The sequence below is a fragment of the Dermacentor andersoni genome, chromosome 9, assembly GCF_023375885.2.
Source record: "Dermacentor andersoni chromosome 9, qqDerAnde1_hic_scaffold, whole genome shotgun sequence".
In the NCBI taxonomy this organism is placed as follows: Eukaryota; Metazoa; Arthropoda; class Arachnida; order Ixodida; family Ixodidae; genus Dermacentor; species Dermacentor andersoni.
Genome location: NC_092822.1, coordinates 56,596,844 through 56,620,187, shown reverse-complemented (window position 1 = coordinate 56,620,187; position 23,344 = coordinate 56,596,844). Strand labels below are relative to the sequence as shown.

The 23,344-nt window shown below is 46.6% G+C and overlaps 1 pseudogene; it reads right to left on the bottom strand.

Annotated features, from left to right (window-relative positions):
- LOC140213205 (uncharacterized) overlaps nt 1-15,027 on the bottom strand; it is a 34,297-nt pseudogene extending 19,270 nt beyond the window's left edge.
- Nucleotides 15,028-23,344: the final 8,317 nt, after the last annotated feature.

Below are 23,344 nucleotides of genomic sequence, written 5' to 3'. Positions count from 1 at the left end.
CGTTTGTTCCCTCATCCAATCTGCTCATTTCTTATCCCTTAACGTTACACATATCATTCTTCTTTCCATAGCTCGTTGCGTCCTCTTCAATTTATCTAGAACTCTTATCGTAAGCATCCAGGTTTCCGCCCCGCACGTAAGTACTGGTAAGACACATCTGTTATATACTTTTCTCTAGTGGGATATTGGCAACCTGCTGTTCATGATCTGAGAATGCCTGCCAAACGCACCCCAGACCATTCTTACTCTTCTGATTATTTCATTCTCATGATCCGGATCCGCGGTCACTACCTGCCCAAAGTAGATGTATTCCCTCACCACTTCCAGTACCTCGCTACCTATCGTAAACTGCTGTTCTCTTCCGAGACTGTTAACGATTACTTTAGTTTTCTGCAGATTGATTTTTAGACCCACGCTTCTCCTTTGCCTCTCCAGATCAGTGAGCATGCATTGCTGATGGTCCCCTGAGTAACTAAGCAAGGCAATATCATCAGCCAATCGCAAGTTACTAAGGATTTCTCCATGAACTGTTTGCCCCAATTCTTTCCAATCCAGGCCTTTGAATACATCCTTTAAACACGCTGTGAATAGCATTGGAAAGATCGTATCACCCTACCTGACGCCTTTCTTTTTTTTGGATTTAGTTGCTTACTTTATCGAGAACTAGGGTGGCTGTAGAGCCGCTATAGATATCTTTCAGTATTTTTACATATGGCTCGTCTACACCCTGTTTCCGCAATGCCTCCATGACTGCTGAGGTTTCGACTGAATCAAACGCCTTCTCGTAATCAATGAATGCTACATATAAGGGTTGGTAATATTCCGCACATTTCTCTATCACCTGATATATAGTGCTAATATGGTCTATTGTTGAGTAGCCTTTACGGAATCCCGCCTGGTCCTTTGGTTGAGGAAGTCTAAGGCGTTCCTGATTCTATTTGCAATTACTTTAGTAAATACTTTGTAGGCAACGGACAGTAAGCTGATCGGCCTATAATTTTTGAAGTCTTTGGCGTCCCGTTTCTTATGGATTTGGATTATGTTAGCATTCTTCCGGTATGCTCGAAGTCATGAGGCATTGCGTATACAGGGTGGTCAGTTTTCTAGAACAATATGCCCACCATCTTTCAACAAATCTGCTGTTACCTGATCATCCCCAGCTGCCTTTCCCCTTTGCATAGTTCCGAAGGCTTTCGTTACTTCTTCCGGTGGTACTTGTGGGATTTCAAATTCCTCTGGACTAGTCTCTCTTCCATTATCGTCGTGAGTGCCACTAGATAACGTTCTAGCGTTAAATGTTGCCAGGTTGAGGTTCCAATGGCGGCCTGTCTCCGGAACCAGGGATTCTTAGCACCATCTGCTGCGTCGCAGGTCTGAGCACCGCCCTGGTCAGTTGCTTCGCAGTTTCTGGGGACTGCGGGCCGCGGTTTGATTGTTGTGCTCATATAGGAGGTAGTGGCCAAGTTCTGCACTAGGGTTGTAAATCCTGCTTTGGTGAGGGAGTGCGTTACCGGTTCCGGTCACCGGGGTGAGGCCACACTCCAGGCCTGTCTATGCAATTTTATCAACACGCGTTTTTTTTTAATCCGGTGGAAAATTGCGCGGTACCGGGATTCGAACCACGGTCCTTTTGAATGCGAGGTGCATGTTCTACCTCTACGCCACCACTGCACCTCCTTCGGTTTAATCATACATAATCTGTGTACACATCATATCAGATGCGGCTTTTCCACGGTTTTATGACGTCCCGTAACACACAAGCGCAGTGGGTGGTGACTCGAATATTTTTTGACCGATCGTGGAGGACTCATTGCAGAATTGGAATAGAAAAGTTTGAAATAGCTTTAGGCTATAGGCGCCTCTGCTTAGTATGTTGCAAGTACTTCTGAAGGGGGTGTCGTGGTCTCGTAGTTCCTGAAGTAGCGTTTTCCTTTCGAGGTGTAATTTTCTTCTATCTAAGTACAGATCATGGTTGGCGAGGGGATCGAAGGATCCCGGCATTTGTAGTCACGGCATAGCGCGTTTGCTTTGCCATTTCCACCGATTTCCTGACGTACAAATACCCATTTGGCAGTAACCATTAGCATGTAGCTTGAAGTAATCTGGTCTTTGAGGATGTCTTTATTATGTGCTGGTGGTGTATCGCTTGTAGATTTTTGTACGGCATCTTAGTTATGAGATAGTATACGATTATCGTTAGGATCCTGGTGGTGCGTTACGGTGCTATCCACTGCTCGAGTCGCGAGCGCCGTTGCTCCTGGAGAGTAGTGGCATCTACGCGCAAGTTGTGAGTCACGTACTACCACGGCTATCTGACCCGTTGTCGTAGCCCTGTCGAAGCTGGCATCCGTATGGCCTAATTGTGTCTGTTGCGGCGACGGATTTCAAGTACGTTCGCGTTCCTGTTTTGGTCTTACCTTGCCGCATTGTGCGTCACAGGGTTCAGGATCTTTGGTGTCGGTATAGCGTAGATATTCTAGGAAGGACGTCCATGGAGGTTCATGGACGTCCATGCACATACATAAGCGTTCCTTGCGGAACAGCTCCGTGAATATCGCGCCATGGTGGAGCAGACCGTGAACGACAACGTAAATAAACGCAATACTTTCTTCTGGTGCTGACAAACGCCGGTGGTTTTCCTTCGATCTCATCTCGTCCCCCACCGAGATGCTACGCTTGCGAGCATGCACCTCATCGGGTGAGCATTCTCACATGATTTCAGCTATGAAGGCCGCTGTTTCTTGCTCAGCGCGAGTAATTCTGCTGTGCAGCTGCCTTGTAGTGCGACACCGCAACACAGCTGTGGTGGAGGTAATCGTTGTGCCACGAGGAATGTAATGTATGAGGAACAACTTGATTTGGGAGAGCTCGCTCGTTTTGAACATAACGCGAAACATGTGTGAAGAGACGAAGACCAGGAACATGGTGGCTCATGCTATCGCGTGTGGCTGTAACGCTCGATTTTCTGAGACTACCATTCTGGACAGGAGTGGCAAAGCCTCTTGTTGACTTGCACTGGAGGCCTTCCTTATTAAGACGAACAGAGATTCGTACATAAGTGAGCCTTCTATTTCACTACTTGATGCTCAATTTGATTTCTTGCGCAACAGCCTTTGATCTATGTTTGCCTGGTTTTATTGCTCGGTATGCGCATGCAAGACAGGAGGATATATGCGTGCAATTCATTCCTTTCATTAAACAGTCCTTTCTTTCTTTATTAGGACATAAAACATACAGTCAAATATTTTCTCAGCCCGCCAAAGCAATGATGCTTTTGAGCGGGACTGGGCAGTGCTCTGGCCAAAATCACACAGTCTTCTGCTCTAAGAACAGAGGAAACAATAGGAAGAGAGATAAAAATATGTACAATAGCAAAAATAAATTTCTTGTATGCGCCACAAAGAGTAAACTGTAGTCCGCGAAAGCATCGATGCATTTAGGCGGACCACTGTGTGTTTGCCTTCAACAAGGCAACACACACGGACACATTTTCATACCCTCTTTCCTTCCATGCCTTCCCCCTGTTCCTCCATCGCTCGTCTAATTACTTGTATTTTGTTCCTGCACGAGCCATAGTTTAAGCAAAGACATATTGTTACGGGGTTATAGCAGCAAAATAAATGTACAGCACATCCCTCTATTTCATCATATGCAGTTGTCAATGTGTTGGAAAAGTAGCAGTTATGAAAGACTATTGGAAAAAAAAAGAACAAAATACACATAGAAAGAACACAATACTCTAGTCTGCTTTATACAATTGCTAGCGAAAGTTCATCAGAAAATTCCTGTCACATGTTTTGCTTCTGATATTCCCAGTCACTTGTCAGAACCGTGTGATGCACAAAATCTTTATTTTCCTGAATGACGATACTTTGGGAACTTGTGTTTTATTAGAGTAGAACGGTACATAAAATGATCGCGTTCTTTTACCGTAGTTCGTGAATGCTTTAGCCCGAACGAATGTTTCAGTCTTGCGCAGATCGCGGGTTCTGACGTTTTTCTTTTTTTTAAGGATTCATCGAAATAATGCTTCGTAAGTATCACGGAGAGAAAAAGTTGTTTAAGATCAAATATACTATGTTCTGGCATCAGCTCACTGTTGCCGATGGAACTGCTGTTTGTTCCGTATGCTACATTATTCGTTATTTCTTGTATTATTCTAATTAACACGTTTAGCCTATATGGCGAAGCAAGTCCATAGATCGTAATGCCATATCGTAATATGGTTTCCCCTAGAGCTTTATATGTGACTTTTCTTAACCGAACGTCACATACTGACCTGATTTTGTACATGACTGCACATACTGCTCGAAGCCTTTTGGCCACATATTGTATGTGATGGACAAATTAAAAATATTCATCGAAAATAACACCCAGGTACTTTATTTTTGTGGCATACTGCATACTTTGGCAAGAGCATCCAATGCAGTATTCACTATGCAGGTATAGATGCGCAGTTATCTGCACTTTTTTGTGCGGGCTGTGAAAGCAGATTAACTGTGTTTTTCCGTTCACAAATATGCAGTTGTTCTCAAACCATGCCATTATTTTGTATATATCGTCCTGTAACAAAGTAACGCATTCATTAACATTTTCATGGGGTAATATTAAAGCCGTATCATCAGCAATTTCGTATAACTTTAAGTTTAGCGCTAGATGGGCTAAATCGTTCACACAAAAATTAAAAAGTAGTGGGCCTAGTACGGATATTGTGGTACTCCATGCTTTATGTGTATTTACCCGCTGTCTATATCTACAATTCCAACGGCCTGATAACGATTTTTGAAGTAGTCCTTAAAAACCTCTATGAAAGGCCTGCGGAGTCCTATTTGAGCTAATTTTTCAAGGCGTATTTCGTGATCTAACGTGTCGAAAGCTTTCTTCAAATCTAAAAAAAGCCCAATTACTATCTCATTTTTCTCTATTTCACTGTTGACTACGTCTGCAAAGTCCTCTAGTAGTGTGATTGTGTTTTCTTGCAACGAAAACCATACTGTGAATTAGACAACAGATGACGCTTTTCGCAAAAGGAAACCATGTTCTTGTGCATAAGCTTTTCTAAAACACACGACAATGTCGGCAAGATTGCTATAGGTCTGTAGTTTTCGCACTGTTGCCTTTTGCCGTTTTTGTAAATTGGCCTAATCAAAGCTATTTTCATTGCGTTGAGAATCTGACCCGTCCTAAAAACTTTAGAGTAAATATATAGCAGCACACTCTTTAAGCAAGCAAAGTTGAAAAATATCTCACGAAATCTAATCCCATCATATCCTGGCATTCTAGTAATGGAAAATGACCTTATTGCATCCCAAATATCTAGAACAGTTACCTCACTCAAATATGCAGAGTTGACGTTGGATTTGATTGTTATGTTACCTGTACCCCTAGGGTAATTTCCCTTAAGTTTCTGAACAGTATTAGTAAAGCAGTTATTAAATTCGTTTGCTATTTCATCCACTTGTCTTCTGGGGAAGTTATTTCTTATGGTTTCGTATATGTTACGTTTCGTTTGTCTGCCTGTTAGGGAATTTGCTATGTTCCACGATTTTCTCAAATTAAATTTACACTCGGTCAGCTTATTACTATAGTATTTATTCCTTGCTAGCCTCAGTGAAGCTGTTAGCTTATTTCTTGTTTGCCTAAATTCTTCTCCTAACTGCACGTCTGACTGATTAGCCCTACTTCGGCGCCACAGCTTTTCTTTGATGTAAGTTAACTCTTTAATTTCATTAGTAATCCATGGTTTCTCGATTTTCCTTTTTTTCATAGTAATTATCTCTCGGCTTTTATCATAAATTGATTTAAATATGCCAGTTAGCTTTTCGTATGCTTGTAAGTGATTTAGTGTTAATAAGGTGTCCCAATGATATTCCTTAATTAATCTGTCAATCTTCTGGTTATCGAAGATGTGAAATTCCTGTTTAGTTCCCGCACGTGAATTCATTAACTCTTCACTAAATATTGTGAGAGCAATGAAATAATGGTCAGCAACTTTTTTTTTTTGCTATACTTGTTACAGGTTGCATGCTAGAAACACGCGTTAGTATGTGGTCAATACATGACGTCGTAAGATTGTTCTCTAAGAATTCTTCTCGTGTAATTCCTGTGATGTTATATTCTAAGCCATCACTTGAAATGAGTCAAATAGTCACTGACATAATTTTTAGTAGTAGAAGAGGTATTTATGTTGAGATCGCCTACCAGGATTATCTTTTTTCTCTAGTGTCATTAAGAGATGCTGCAATTCTCCCAAAAGTATGCCTATATTTCTGTCTGGTGGCCTGTAGATAGCGATGATTATGAATGATGAACGTGCACATTCGACTGATAACAGCAGCATCCCTGCTTCTTTCATAGTTATGGTCAGTCTTTCGCATAGCCAATTGTTCCTAACGTATATTATAACACCTCCTCCTCTTCTCTCGTGACGGCATACCGAAAATTGTTCAAAATCTTTTATTTGATATAACGTAGCATTGGTTTCCCCGACATTCACATCGGTCAGGATAATCACATCTAAGGAGTCTTTATATGGCTCCAAATAAAGCTCTAATAGATCCCAATTTTTGCGTATGTTTTTGATGTTAATATGAATCAGATCAAGAAATACAGTTTTTCCTTCCTCGCAGGTGTATCTCTGCCGGTAATTTACCCAGCCTTTAATTGTGTTAGATTCTACTTCCATGTCTACGTCATTTTGGATAAACTCGCTTCATTTTCAATTCTGATAACACCGGCTCCTTCTTCACCCATTCTTCACCCACGCAAACTTGTACGACTTTTCTTTGGCTGCATTCTTCGCCATCCACAACAACTTCCTCGCATATGATGTCAGGTTTTCATTATTGAAGATTTTATCGGACTTTAGCGTAAGTTTTTTGGCTAGCCATGCATCTCTAATTGAACTGCTTGAGAACCTAACGAGTACAGACGGAGTCGCCCCTGTCCGAACTCTAATTCTGTGAATTGCCTCTAGCTGTCCGTCCATTGGCTTAGTCAGACCCAATTTGGCAGCACAATATTCAAGATATCTCTCATATTTTCATTGTTTGACTGAGCTATTTCGTGGATTTGCATATTACTTCTCCGATAGTACTCTTCTAAACTTTCAATCGTTTGTTTCATCTGCGCGACCTCATCTGCCAGACTGTCTGATTTCGCACCTAGGTTCACGGTTGTCGTCTGCAGATTTTTAATCTCTTCCTTTTGTGTTTGAATCGCTTTCAGTAGCGTGTCGTACTGCGAAGAAATGTGTTCGAGCGAACCCTCCATTCCTACAATTTGCTTATGTTGTTCCTCCAGTTTAAACCGTGTGTCATTATGTTTCAGCATTTGTGTTTCAGCAGTTCTAATTTTGCTAGGCGTTCCAACATATCGCTGAACTTCGACGACAGTGACTCAATTGAAGCCATGACATCGTTCAGTGAACGCTCTTTCATCGCTGCCTTTTCATTCTCGTTTTTATGCTGTTCATGCGCTATCTTGGGAACCCGAGTGTCGGCCGCTTTGCAAGTCTGGCATGTCCAAGAATCAATGTCAGAGTTTTTGATGTGGCATTCAGCAATTTTTTTTTTCTAATTGGCGGCTTGAATCAATAATCTGCTCGTTACAGTCACAAAACGTTAACGTTTTCTTATTTTTCTAATTATTTTGCCGCAATGACCCGGACAACACATGCTGCAAGGGTTGGAGAGAATGGCGATTCCTCCATCTCCATGTATTAAATAACGTGAACATGACGAGTGCCTTGAACATAGCACCTGCGAGAACAAGACGCGGCTTTGCCGCACAACATCCAATCGCAATATAGCGCATTCTTTCTGTTTTTTTCAACTAGAGAAGAATCAGACGTTAAGTTACGCTGAATTCGCATACTTATTTAACGTATACAGTATTTCTACGTCAGGATATTGTCATTATTCAAGCGTCACGAAAAGCTTCCCGTGGACGTTTCGTAGGTCCCAGGGTGCTCTTCATTCTACCAGCACGAGTTTCCTTGCGTGCTTTGTATTCTAGAGTTTTACATGCCAAAACCACGATTTTATTATGAGAAACGCCGTAGTGGGGCGACTCCTCATTAATTCTGACCACCAGGATATCTTTACTGTGCCCACAATGCACGGAACACGCGCGTTTTTGCATTTTGCCCCTGTCGATATGTGGCTGCCGTGGCCGGGATTGGATCCTGCGGCCTTGTGCTAAGCATAAAGCCGCTTAGCCACCGTGGCGGATGCCTAGCATGCTGCGATTCGCCACGACTCGCTAAGCGGAACGTTACACCGGGGTCCTTCAATGCTTAAAAAGTATTGAAGGACCCTGCTTATATACTTTCTTATAGCTGCCAACGTTTCACGGTTCTGGCGAAACTGCCAGTGTTGTTTTCTGTCTCATTATCACCTTTTTTTTTCGCAGAGAGCCCTCTGTAACTTGGCTATGCCTGCAGTACCAGCGTTCAGGCAAGCCTTCAAGTGTAAGCCCCACCATCGACTGGTGACTAACTTCACTTGGTCCGAACCAACATCGACCACAGGCAGTGCTTCACCGTAGTGCGACTAACTGCTGAACTGTTGCGTCTATGAACAAGGAACAAGGCTTCTTCAAGACTGTACCACGCTACTCCATTTCTTCAAGTTTGCCGCTTTGATTATAGATAATGCACAGAATGTCGCGCAATTTGGCCATGTGGTCTAAAGGACTGTTTAGCTTTCTTTAAGGAGCAGGTTAAGAATTAGTGTGCAGTCAAAGCAACGACAACTCTTTTAAGGAAATGCAAAAGGGTTATTCTGAGCCACATTTCCGCCCCCATGTCTTGCTACGAATGTGTTTTCTCGCAACTATTCTGTGAAGTTTAGTTCTCGAGCAGTTTTCTTTTGTTGTTGTTTGGAAACTTTTCCACGATTCTTTTACTTTTTGGCACAACCTTAAGTTTACGTGAAGCGCGTTTGAAAATTGCGCGCATTTAAAAGCGCATTTACGCGCAGATAAACGCGCATTTCTGCTTCATGTCTCAGGGCGTAGCTCTCAGCTGTAACTTTTCAAAGCGCTTGGGTTATAAAAACGTTTGTGCATTGGATGCGCGAAGCGTTAACGTGAGTATTACTACATCACTTTTTCGACATTACTTCGTAATGAGTGCGAGCACGTGTTGCAGGTGACATGCGCACCCAGTGAATTCGCTCGCGAAATGATGACGTGTTTTTCATTGCAAATCCGTAGCGTATAGGCCATGCTTTTGCTATTGAAGCAGTCCTATGACGGTCTGCGAATACAAGAAGTTGGAACAAGACAAGGGCAAGGGGAGAAAAGAAAATATAAAGAAGATGTGCGAAAACCAAAATAGAGTGTGTTGTAAGGCTACTAAGTAGATTTATTACATATTTTGGCGCAGCCAACAGGAAACAAAAACAAAAGAAAAAACAAGCAAGAAACAAAAGAGTATGTTTAATAATGTCATAAATGCCAGATTAACAATGTAGAATTTAAACAACCGACGCAAAAAAATGGCTATACCACAATATTCTAACACGCCATTTGAGCTTATTCATCTAGACTTCGAGGAACTGCCAAAAAAGTCTGAAGGAGTTAAGAAGACACAAGCCTTCCTGTTGTGCATTGATGAGGGCACCAGAATGAATGCAGCAAGACCTGGTAAAGAAGATGCTAACAGCGTAATTTCATTTTTGAACTGAAAATGTTTGACAATGTAAAAGTAATTTTCTCCGACAATGGACCTGCTTTCCGAAGTCGTCGGCTACAGGAATGGGCTGAAAAGCGTAACATCAAGTTACGGTTCACCGCGCCCTGATCCGGGCTAGCTGAAAGGGCTATAAGGGACATCAAACAATACATTAGTATGTAGGCAGCATTCCCAGGTGGTTGGAAATGTTGTCCGGAAGCGGCAGTAGCCCACCACAACCACTCGTATACAACTGGCCTGGGATGCACTCCTCTATTCACTGCAGCTGGGAGACCATCTTATCTGCCTGCGAATATAAGCCTCGGCATTCACAAGGATATAAAGCTCACAGAAGCAGCAAGAACTGAAGACAGTAGATAAAAGTACCGGGAAAGAATGAAGAGAAATTTTGACAAAAGGCAAAATACAACGTTACCAACACTCGACGTCGGCGACTTCGTATGGGTAAAAAGAAGGCCAAGCCAGAACGCGGCCTATAACGGACCATTTCGTGTCAACAAGGACAACAACAACAAGGACAACAACAAGGACAACAACAAGGACAAGCAAGTCAACAAGGTCACTTAAAGACCATATGGTACATTGGTCCCAATGACATCATGGAATCCGCTGCTATTGGGAATATATTCAAGTATCATCCGAGGAGGGATGCAAACAATGCTGCGGAGAATGAAGCTCTCCTATGACGGCCTGCAAATAGAAGTTGAAACAAGACAAGGGACAGATGGAGAAAAGAGAATATAAAGAAAGAACTGCGATAAACAAATTTGAGTCTCTGTTGTGAGGCTACTAAGTACAGTTTTATTACAAGTATGCTGTATATTGTTCAGTTTTCTTATATTTTTTTGTGCATGCCACCAGATCCCCGTCATGGCGATTGGAACAATGCTCATTCTCTTGCACGCAGTCGGTCTTGTGCATATAGGCGACAAAGCTTGATGTGTATAACAGAAATTATTCCTTCCGCCAGCAGAGGTGGTAGTGTGAGGCTCTTGCGGTGAAGCGTTCCAGCTTTCGCTTTCCCATGTCCAGAGCAGGCGGGGTACAGGAAGTTGGTGCGAGTTAGAACATGGAGCAAATTGCCGTGTAACGTTCCCAGCAAGTACGCAAGGCATTGGGATATTTGCCAGTTTGCAAAGAATATACCCAGTTCGCAAAGTTTTTTTATCTCAATTAGTGGTGTGCGAAAGTATATTCCGGTAATGTGTGTGGTGGCGCGTGCTATATAGATAGCAGCAACAAAAAACCATGTTTTTTCTTGAGGTACATACGCCCTTTTGATCAGGAAGGTCAAATGTAGCGATAAACAGGAAAATACAAGCCAGTATTCCATAATTGAGCACTCCGCAATCATCGTAAGTAGATACCTAATGTCAAATGAAGTTGAATTTTTTAAAGATGACGATGAGCGTAATCAACACTTCACGTTCTTGAAAGACTGTCTTGGCATGAAGAGTGCATATGCAATTCATTTTATTTCCCTAAGAGCCCGCTCCAGGCACTGCATAGAGGGGTTAGAGTAAATAAAAAAAGAAACTTAGGAGCAACGCTAATAGAGCAAATAGATCTATCAACAAACATATGCATATGCAAGTAAGTAGGAAGCATATAAAGACGGCTATCCAAATATAAATACTATAGATAGTAGCTTTCCAACTTCTAAACAACGTTTTCATGGTGTTTGGAGAATAGCATGTCTTGTCGCAGATTATTTTATTGACTAACAAGAAGAAGAGGCAAGTATTTGAAAGAATGGGTACACGCAAGTATAAATTGGACTACATATAAACAGCAGTTAGTAAAGCTTGTTAAAGTTAAACTGTGCCAAGAGTCTGTTTCTATTAGCTTTGTTCTGAAGTGACTGTAGTATACGAAGGGATTTTTATTGCAACAGTACTTGCGCGAGCACTTGCTCGACGCGCCACCGTCATTGCCACAACCGTTACACTGGTTAGATGGGTAAGTGTGCCAACCGGCATAGTTCACTGCTTCTCCGCATCATGACAGCAAGGAGTGGCGCTGCGGTCAGGGGTCTGTCGCGAAGCGCGCGTGGTCTGTTACTCACTGTGTTGTTATTACACACCTGTGCTTAATAGCTTTCAGACAGAAACTAGGAAGAAAGTGATTAACGCATTGTGAGAGAAAGTATAAGAGTGTGACGTTTCTTGCTGCAATACGTCATTCTCAAAGCGGGCATTTATATAGTCTGTTCACACGCAGAAGGCAGGACGCGCTGCGCTAGCAGTCGCAATGGTTCTTCGACTTCCCGTAATTTACCTAGACGTCTCAGGAAAGGAGTGAATACTGTCAGTGAGGTTCGCGAATACCAAGCTTCTCCGGCTCCGAAACAGAGTGAAAGTATTCCTGCAAAGAAGAAAACTAACCGGAAACCGTCGCTTGCTTTGCACGGAATTATAACTTCGGCCACAAACATACCAGCCAGGGGCGATAATTTCGCCGGGTTTAACGCCGTGAGACAGGGATTTCTGAAAAACGTGATCTTCCAGATTCCAGGAGAAAAATTTTCACCCGCTATAGTCATATGCGCACTTCGAGTACGCTTCACTGAGCGTATGACGAGCTCGATAATTGTGCGGATTCCTAGGGCGCGTGTCTGGCTCGGTTTCTTCAATGCTACGTGATGCTCCGTCTGGCATATGGAAGAAAATTACCCTGAAAAGAACAGTCAAGACTCCGACTGAATGCCGGCCGCTGAAATAATCCTGAACAGACAGCGAACCACTCTTGCACACGCTTCAAGCAAATAGGTGCAAATGAAAGTGAACGTGTTGTATATACATATGGTGTATGAGTATTTATAGAGAAGTGGGGAAGTGAACTTGTTGAAAGGCCGACAAAATGATTCTGTGTGAGAAGCTTGAAGCATTTATGCCAAGTCAGCCTACAAATATCAACACAGCTGCAGAAAATTCAGCTTGAAATGGTGCGGCGGCTTTCCACAAGAAAACGACTGCCTCGTGCAATGTAAGATGTTGCTTCCTTCCTCCACTCCTCAAGCCAACAGAGCTGCTCGGTCTTGAACAGCGCACACTCGAACAGATGAAGCTAATCGTTTGCTCGGCTGAACTTTAATTCTTGCGAAGCTATCCCATCAGGGGAGGCATCGCATTCCTGGACAAGAGGCTTGCGTGGGTCAAAATGCGCCAGGAAATCAGCGGACTCGAGGAGGTCTTTCACCTTGCTGAATGCCCGTTGTTGTCTGGGACCCCACTCCCACTTAGCTTCCTTGCAGAGCAGTTGATACAGGGGCGCTATGGCCGTAGATGCATTGGGAAGACACTTGTTGTAGTATGTTGCCATGCCCAGATACGACCTTAATTCTGCGAGGTTCCGCGGCACCTGCATCTCAAGAATGGCCTCCACGTTTTCCGAATTCGGTTGCCGCCCCTGAGCACTAATTCTATGTCCCAGGAAGTTCACCTGTGCTCGAGGGAACTTCCACTTGTCAGCATTTAAGCGCACGCCATTTTCCCGAAACCGCTGCAATACTTCGTGCAGTGTGGTGCAGTCATTGTGTTTCTCTGCAATGATAACGTTGTCTAAGTAGACCTGAACCGCAGGAAGTTCTTGCAAGATGGTCGCCATGCGGCATTGGAACACTGCCGGCACGGAAGCCACTCCAAATGGCAGGCGAGAGAAGCGAAACAGTCCCTTATGCGTGTTTATGGTCGTAAGTAGCATGACTTCCTCATCCAACGATAGCTCATTGTAAGCCTCACGCTAATCTATCGTGGTGAAAACCTGACCGCCATTCAATGTCGCCAGGATATCTTCCACCCGGGGCAACGTATATTGCTCAGTGTGACAAGCTTTGTTTACCGTGAGTTTAATATCACCGTAGAAGCGAATGCGGCCGTAGCACTTTACTACCGCTACCACCGGTGCGGCCCACTTAGAATGAGGCACAGGAACAATAATGCCCGCGGCCAAAACTCGCTCCAGTTCAGCCTCTACCCTTGGACGAAAGCGTACGGAACGTTACGTGCTTTCCAGAATTGCGATACCACGTTGTCCCGCATCTCAAAGTGTACCAGCGTACCCCTGACGAGATCTAGGCCTGGCGCGAACACGTCAGCAAATTCTGCTACCAAACGGTGCACGTTAACACCGTCCGTGCCGGGGAAAGGCATTCACTCACCTGTCGTGTTCACGTTCATTACTGGCGCCTCGAGCATGTTGAACGCCTGGGTCAGGTCACGTCCGCGCAAATTGGGGCCGGAGCAACCGAGGACTGTCAGGGATCCGTCAGTCGACCGGTTTCCGCACGAAACTTTGAGCTTGCGTTGTCCCCGAACGGGAAGCCTTCCCAGGAAACAAGTCAGGTTCAATGGCGAGTCACGCAGCTTGGGCTACACTGTTTTGTTTTGCTCATAGGTTGGCCACATGATGACCGACACTGGTGACCCTGTATCGACCTGCATGCCCACTGAAAGGCCCCCACAATTCAATGTGCATACAATGGGTTCCGTGATGCCGACGTGGCTGACATGGCTGTCCGCTGCTTCCAACGCAAATATACCGTCCGTTCCCACAGATGTGCCCCCCACCCGAGGCGATAGAGTAATTACCTGACGCGACAGCCCTGGTTGTACTTCAATGAACTCTCTCTCGCGACGGAAACAGGCTCGGGCGATATGACCCCGCTGTTGGCACTTAAAGCATGCTGCCGAATGGAACCGGCAATCCTATGCTTCGTGCCCTTTCGCTCCAAAGTGGTTACACGGAATAATCCGTAGCCGGATTCTTGGGCGATAAGACTGTCCTCCCATCGCATGCACGCTTCCTTCAGCGGCGTGGCTGCGCGCTCGCTTCTACGATTTCGGCTGATAGCACGATTTCTTCGCCTTCCGTCCTCATCAGCTGCGGCTTCGCAATCAACTTTCGACGCACTCTTGCACTTTGCAGCCCACAGACGATGCGATATCGCAGCATTCGATTCAACGTTGCGCCAGAATTGCATGTATCCGCTCTTTGACGAATGGCAACAATGAAATCTTTGACAGGTTCGCCTGGCAGCTTATCGCGTGTAAATAACTTGTAAGACTGTGCTATCTCGTTTAGTTGCGGCGAAAAGTGGTGCTGCAACAAAGCTACCATTCGGGCGTAGAAAGTTCGTTCACCTTGTCTGGCGCGCATCGACCACTAAGTACATCCACGGTGTGGGTCGTCAGTGCTGCAACCAACAGGGCCCGCTTCCTTTTGTCGTCCGTGCCGCCACTGCCTTCAAAGAATGCCTCTAGTCGAACTTGATGAGCTGGCCACTCGTCGCTTCTCTTGTCAAACTGCGGCGGGCTGGCATATCCTCCCATGGTGGTGAAGGCTGCGGCGTACAAAGTGGACGGCCCGTTGTCATCCCATTCTCGTCGCCATTCACACTGTTGATTGACCATAAGCCGCTTGTGGCACTTTTTGAGTTGATTTGTGTTGCAAACGTGTACGTCTCGCTTATAATAGCAACGATCCGGCATAAAAGAAATTTACCTAGAAGTTTTAGTTGGGCGGATATGAATAAATATTCCATTCTATTTTACATGCCTTGAATCGAAACCAATTCCTTTTCACGTTTAGTTATGTAAGAATACTGTCAGCGCGATATACGTTCGAATACAGCACCTATATATACTGCCTCATAAAATAAATTACGCCTCTCTCGCTTTATAAGAAGTGATAAAGAGCTAATTCGATCGCGCAGAACTTGTTCACCTTCTCGTATACGCCAGTTTGACCCATTTACTGAACTGAACAGCGTTAAGAGCTCTGCATTTTTGCCTTTCAAACCAGGAAACAAACTGCTGACGGACAAGGCAAGTACGTTACCTTCGCAACTGACAGACCTCGACTGCCTTCATAAATTTGTAACTGCCGATGATGTCACTGTGAAGACGGTTTTCAGTTTAACTACGGTGACAAATATGCAGCAGTCGCACTGTAACACGAGCGCTGCAGCATACGACACAGGCCGTTTGTGACGGGTCTGTGACTATAGCGCCACCTTTGCGTCATGAAGCGAAGAAGGGCTGAATTACCCTTCCCTCCAGGGAGATGGGAGTTGTATACCAATCTAGAAAACGGTAAATTCAAATGTCAAGAGCATCTTTGGTTATCAGGTACAATGAGTGGAAAGAAAACTTGGCTGGGCGTAACGTATTTGTTGACCGGAAATAATTGCACAGAGAAGAATCAAGAGTTAGTGGAATACCTCGAATGGCGATCGACCATTGATTACTGCCTGATGATAGAAGGAATTCACGATAAGTTGAAAGAAATAATTATTGAAGAGGAGGGGTGTAGAAGTATAGGGATTGAGGATAAACGCATCATTTTGAAAAGAGGATATAGAGTCGGGAAAAAGATTGGATTGGATTGGAAAAACTTTAATAGAAGTCCTGCAGGACGCACGTCAGCGCGCAGTGGGCGTCTCCCACGCAGGGACCGACAGGGAGTACCTGGCGGCCGCTGCGCGAGCCTGCTGGACGGCCCATTGCTGATCTTCTAGGAGCGGACTTCGTATCGTCCTCTCCCACTTGTCGGAGGTAGAGTCGGGCGGAGCGTTTCTGCACTCCCAGAGCACGTGTGCGAGTGTCGCCGTGACCCCGCACGAGGGGCACGCATTGTCTGGGTAGACGTCCGGGTAGATGATGTGTAAGGTGGCGGGGTTCGGATAGGTATCTGTCTGTAATAAGCGTAGCGTAAGCGCCTGTGGCCTGTTTAGTTTGGGGTGCGGGGGCGGAAAGAGACGTCGTCCCAAGTAAAAGTGTTTGGTTATTTCATTGTAGGTTACTGGGGCGTCCCTGTTCGCCTCCAACTCATCGAGACGTGGTTGCCCGGGGGTGACGGCGCGGTCGGTAAGCGCGCGCGCAGCGTCGTGGGCTGTCTCGTTGAGGTTGGGCGGGGCGCCCGGGATCCGACCCAGGTGGGCGGGAAACCAGACGACGGTGTGGTGTTTGAGGGTGCTTGGATCAGCGCCGCGGAGAATGCGTAACGCCTTGACGGAGACGACTCCTCTCTCGAACGCTTTGATGGCCGGTCTCGAGTCGCTGAATATTGTCGTTCGCTTATCGTCGAGCATTGCCAGGGCTATGGCCACTTGCTCCGCCACCTCGGGATCACGTGTGCGTACCGTTGCGGCGTTTAAAGTCCGTTGCGAGGACGAGACGGCTACCGCGGCGTAGGCTCGGTTGCACCGGTAGGCGGCGGCGTCCACGAAAGCGACGTCGTCGGCTTTCTCGTTTATTCGTTTGAGGAACGCGGTGGCCCGGGCTAGGCGCCTGCCTCGATTGTGTTCCGGATGGACGTCTCGCGGAATGGGTGCGATTGTGATCAGGTCGCGGAGCTCGCGGGGAACCGGCGTAAGCTCCGGGGGATCCTGGGTGTTCGGTGGAAAGTACCCTAGTTCGCGCAAGATGTGACGGCCAGTCTTCGTCATCGTCAGACGTATCATCTGCGCTCTCTCCTGAGCCTCAGCGATCTCTTCGAGGGTATTGTGCACACCGAGCTCGAGAAGTCGAAACGTCGGCGTCGTGATCGGGAGCCCAAGGGCCCGCTTCACTGCCTTTCGTATGAGTACATTGAGCTTGTCACGCTCTGATTGTTTCCACTTATGCATTGCTGCGACGTAGGTGAAGTGGCATAGGACGAACGCGTGTACGAGACGCAGCAGATTGTCTTCTTTGAGGCCGTGGTGACGGTTGGCCACCCTGCGTACAAGTCGTATTGCGTTGTCCGTCTTTGTCGTCAGCTTGTGGACCGTTTGGATGTTTGATCCGCCCGCCTCGATAATCATTCCCAGTACTCGGATGGAATCGACCCTGGGGATTGGGCGACCGTCTCTGGTGCGGATAGTGATGTTGCGCTCGGTCGGTGGTTTCCATCCCTTAGGCCTTTTGCCTTGTCGTTTTGGGCTGTACAACAACAGCTCCGATTTGGCGGAGGAGCACTTGAGGCCCGTGTGGTCGAGGTAGGATTCGGCAGTTTCGATTGCCTCCTGCAGAGCGGATTCGATGAAGCCGTCCGACCCCGCGGAGCACCAGATGGTGATATCGTCCGCGTATACCGTATGGTTGAGGCCTTGTATCTTCGACAGGCGTTCGGAGAGCCCAATCATCACCAGGTTGAACAGCGTTGGCGAAAGGACGGAGCCCTGGGGGGTGCCACGCTGTCCGAGCTCGACTTCTTCCGACGTGAGGTCTCCGGCACGGAGCACGGCCTTGCGACGGGTTAGGAAGGAGCGGACGAACTCGTAGAACCGGCGCCCGAGCCCTAAGGTCGTGATCGCCTTTAGTATTGCCGAGTGCTGGATGTTATCGAAAGCCTTCTCCAGGTCAAGTCCGAGTATGGCGCGGGTGCCCCAAGTAGCCCCGGCGTCTATGATCTGGTGTTTCAGGAGAAGCATCGTATCCTGAGTAGAGAGCCCGGGTCGGAAGCCGATCATGTGGTGTGTGTAACAGTCCTGGTCTTCGAGATACCGGCCGACTCTGTTGAGTACGACATGCTCGGCCACCTTACCCACGCACGACGTGAGCGAGATGGGGCGAAGGTTATCGAGGCCAGGCGCCTTGCCCGGTTTCGGAATGAGGATCGTCTGGGCGAGTTTCCAGGCATCAGGTAACTCGCCCCGCCTCCACACCTCATTGATGGCGCCCGTGAGGTACACGACCGAGGGCTCGTCTAAGTTCCGCAGGAGCTTGTTGGTTATGCCATCGGAGCCCGGGGCGGAACGGCCGTTTAGTTCGTGGAGAGCCCGGCGTATCTCTTCGATGGAAAATTCGGCGTCTAGGAGGCTGTTGTCAGTACCTGTGTAATCAGGATGTAGGGTCGGCGGGCCTGTGGGTATCGGCAGGTACTTATGCACAAGCGTCCTGACGATGTCATCCGGCGAAGCGGTGCCTTTGGCCTGGTGAAGGACTTTGGTGAGCGAGTGGCGCTGGTTCGTGCGGGTGTTGGTGTCGTCGAGCAGGTGTTTTAGGAGGTTCCACGTCTTCCCGTTGCGGACCTGTCCGTCGACGGAGTTACACACCTCGTCCCATTGCTGTTTGGATAGGGTGCTGCAATGTTCAATTATGGTCTGGTTCAGTTCTGCAATGCGTTTGCGGAGCTTGCGGTTGAGACGCAGGCTCTTCCATCGTGTCAGTAGAGACTGTTTGGCTTCGAGCAAATGGGCGAGGCGGCTGTCCATCTTCTCGGTTGGCATATCCGTGCTAAATGTTTTCGTGGCCTTAACGACGTCGGCCTTGAGCTGAGCCGTCCACGTCTCGAGGCTCGGGGCAGTGTCTGGAGGGAGTCGTGAGGCGCGGGTCTTGCGAAAGAGGTCCCAGTCAACCCACGTGTACGACTTGGGCTTCCTGACGATGCTGGGTAAGTGCACGGCTAGTATGAGATGGTCGCTGCCAAGATCCTCCGCAAGATTGGACCAGCGGGCATCGGCTGTGTTCTTCACGAAGCAGAGATCTGGAGTGGTGTCTCTGTGCGTAGATGTGCCGATACGAGTAGGGAACGTCTTGTCTGTCACTAGGGTGAGATCGAGCTCGTTCGCATGCTGCCACAGCGCGGTGCCCTTGGGGGTGTCATATACGTAACCCCAGGTGCGATGCGCAGCGTTGAAGTCGCCAGCTATCACGAGCGGGTTTGAGCCTGCAAGACGGATGGCTCTCTGGAAAAGGCGTCGGAAACGGTGACTCGTTTGTCTGGGGCTGCTGTACACGTTGAGTATGTACACACTTTGTCGGGACGCGTCGCTTGGGAGAATCTCCGTCATGACATTGTCCACCTCCGACGTGCCGAGGTCATGCGCGAGGCAGGTGAGCTTTTTAGAGACCAGCGTGGCGGTACCACGTCCTCCCGCGAGGCCTGGTAACCACTGGTAACCGGTGAACGTGGCGGTGTGTGTTAGAGTTTCTTGCAGTAGGATTACGTGGGGCTTGGCGTCGTGGCTGCGTAGGTATTGCTGCAGGGAGGCTTTCCGCGCAGTGAAACTCCTGCAGTTCCACTGCCAGATGCGGAACGCTTCATCTCGCCTGGCCATCTTGATGCTTTTGGGTGTCGGCCCGGGCGCTTGACGGGTGGAAGGGGGCCGCGTGTGTGGGTGGATTGGGCGTGGGGTGTTGTGGCGAGACTGGCTTAGCAGCGGCAATGGCGGGGGCTACGACGTTTTCGAGATAATGTTCTACTGTCCCCAACCGATTACCGTGGGCCGCGAGGGTTGACTGTACGCGGGCCATATTCTCTCCGAGAAAGCGGAGGCTCTCTTTAATTGCCGACAACGTACTTTTAATCTCTTCTAACTCGGGTTTCAGTTCTGGTAGGGCGCGAGCGACGGCGCGTTTCTTGGGCGCGCTCTCGCCGTCGGCGCTATCAGCGCTAACAGGTTGTGGCGGTGGTGACGGGGCTAGTGCCTTGGCTGCGTTTTCGGCGGCGGGCATAATGGCTGCGCGCGCGCTCCTGTCGTTCTGTAGTTCGGCAATCGCGGCCGTAAGTTTGAGCAAGGAAAAAGAGCAAGGAGCGCAAAATGGCCATTCCAAATTTGAACAATGAAAAAATAACAAATATTGTCACAAGAGTCGAGGATGAACTTGGCAATTGGCTAAGCAAAGAGTCGGAATATAGTGAGCTTGTAAGTATAGTTCAACAGAAATACGGAAAGAGAAGCAACATATTCGTTGAAAAATAAAGAAACAAAAAAACGGGTAGAACAGGGAGATACGAGAAGCGATCGCCGAACGACAGAAATCATCCCTAGAGCACAGGCATGCAAAAAAAAGCGCAGTTTCCGCAGGATGAAGAAAATGGGAAATATACCGGGAGAAAAAATCTATGGTTCAAATACTGGCGCTAGCAAATATAAACGGTGAAAGTGAACGTTGGTTGTCAGAAACACGTGAGAAAAAGAAGGCAGCACCCAAGAAATTTGAAACCACATAGAATTATGAGGCAGGATGTCTGGAACAATACAACAACATATCCTAGACAAAGATCAAAACAAACTGGAGTGGGATGCGGCATTAAACTATATCCGAAAAAAAGACAGACGAATTTTTCGAAGCAATGACGAGGTTGTAAGTAATGAAAAAAGGGGCATGAAAAAGAAGCAGATAAAAAAGGAGTTGGTGCTGACAAATTTGAACTGTTAGAAAGCCGCAGAGAAAATTCCTAAGCGCACAGCCACAGGACTAGACGAGGTTCCCGTGAGGCTGATTAATGAACTAGGACCAAAAAGTAAGAAACCTTTGTTAAAAACAGGAGAAAAAAATCTAAAAGATAGACGAATACCAGACAGTTGGTGACAACGTAGAATTAATTTATTGTATAACATATAGTATAAGATATAATATATAGAATAAATATATAGAATGATAGAGCTCACTCGTATAGGCCATTGACCTTACATCGGTAATATACAGGCTAGCAATGCAGTTAATCAAATTAAAGCTGCAAGCATGGGCAGTGAATAATGGCATTTTGGGAGAACATCAGAATGGCTTCAGCATAGGTAGGCGTTTGGATGATAACGTGTTTGTCCTTACTCAGTTTACTGAAATATAAAAAGTAGAAAACAGACCGTTATATGTGGTCTTTTTAGACATTACAGGAGCGTATGACAATGTAGACCACCACATTATGTGGGATATTCTGGGAAGGGAAGGCTTAAGTGGTGCTTGTCTACAGCTTTTGAGAGACATTTACCTAGAAAATACTGTTCGCGTTGAATGGGAAGGGATGAGAAGCAAGGAGAAAGTTCATATCAACAAGGGACTGAAGCAGGGATCCTATTTATCCCCACTGCTGTTTATGATCTACATGGGGAGAATGGAAAGGGCGCTAGGGGAAAGTAATGTCCGATTTAATCTCCCATGCAAACAGGCGGTTACAGTAGTAGAGCAGGAGCTTCCAGGTTTGTTTTATGTAGACGTCACTGTGTTGCTGGCTAACAATCAAAGTCATATGCAACCTCTGCCTAGTATCTGTGGACACGAAGGCGGTAAATTACATCTAAAATTTAACATTGAAAAATCAAGCCTTATGGTATTCAATGAAAACAGCGAACAGACAGTGACAATACAGGGCCAGGAAATACCTCGCGTAGAAGAATATAAATACCTTACTATATGGATAAACGACGGCAGAAGATATATGTAAACACAGAAAAAGAACAATAACAGTAAAGCGGAAGAGAAAATGTGGCCATAAAAAAACACAGAGCGCTATGGGGATACAATAGGTACGAGGTTCTCCGGGGTATGTGGAAAGGTCAGTGTCGACCCACTGACCTTTGGTCAGTGGGTCGCCTCACATTGTGCGCGCACGGGAAGACTACAAACGAAGCTGTGCAGGGTGATATGGGCTGGACTATTTTTGAAGTGAGGGAAGCTCGCAGTAAAATTGAGTATGAAGAACGGCTGAGGAATATCGAAGAACGTAAATGGGCTGGAAGGGTGTTCAGGCATCTCTACAGGAAAAACATTGATTCACAGTGGAGGAAAAGAACTAGGAAGTTTACCATAAAATATGCGGCCTGTATGGTGAGCAACACAGCAACAACGAGCGTCAAGTAGAAAGTCAGAGAGGCTGAAATGATCTCATGGGTGGCGGAAATGGAAAAGAAGCCTGCCATGCGTAATTAATTCAGAAGAAAAGAACGAGATCAGGAAAGACACAATTTATGATAAGTCAAAGGGAATCTTATTATTTTTCGAAGCGAGATGAGGATGCCTTAGAACATGCACCTATAAAGCGAGAAACAAGAAGGAAGAAGAAGCATGCGCTTGCTGCGGTAAAGCTAGGGAAATGATGGAACATGTTTATTGGAATGTGAATAAATCTATCCAGTGGTCGATTTAGGGATCACTGGCCTCCTTGAAGCTCTTGGGTTGAGCGAGAGCAGAGGGAAAGTAAACATGTCCGCAGTAGAGATAAATAAGAGGCGATTGGAAGATTGTCGGAAGTAGGGATATGAGAATCAACGGAAGCGTACAAAAACAAAGTTAACAATAAGGGCTTAGACACTTTGGTTATGGGAATTGATCGTGGGTTCTTTTTGCTTTTCTTTTTTTTTTTAAGCATAGGAAGGACATTAGGCGATAAAATAACAAGAGTTTGGTGGCGCAACCGTCGGAACGGGGCGTTCCGAAGGGGACGCTCATAACATCCATCCATCAATCCAGCCACCGCACCACCGTTGTCGCGCGTTCCCACTCGACGGTGCATGCACGGCGTTTGCGCAAAGGCTTAGAGCCAGAGTTTCCAAAGATGGCGGAGTGCGTTCGGTTGACAAAAAAAAATAATAATAACGACGAATCAAAATGGACGCACCATCAACGCAAGGCGCAGTCGCCCCATTTACGGAGCCACGCCGCATTCTGCTTTCCACGGCTGCAGTAAGACCGTTGTGCTCAGGCGCACTGTAGGCACACTAGCATGCCTGCTGAATTGCTGTATCACTGGTCTAAGCGGAACTGGCAATAAACGTAAGCTAACGTTATCTAATCCTTCACAAAGCACTTAACACCAAAGGTTCTGCGTTTCTCTAATCTCGTGCACCAGCGAGTTTCAACACCTGTGACTTTACAAAAGGTCGCACTATTCATCGTGCCAGCGTTGTGAAATGCGTGGCATGCGCGAATAGAGACGCAG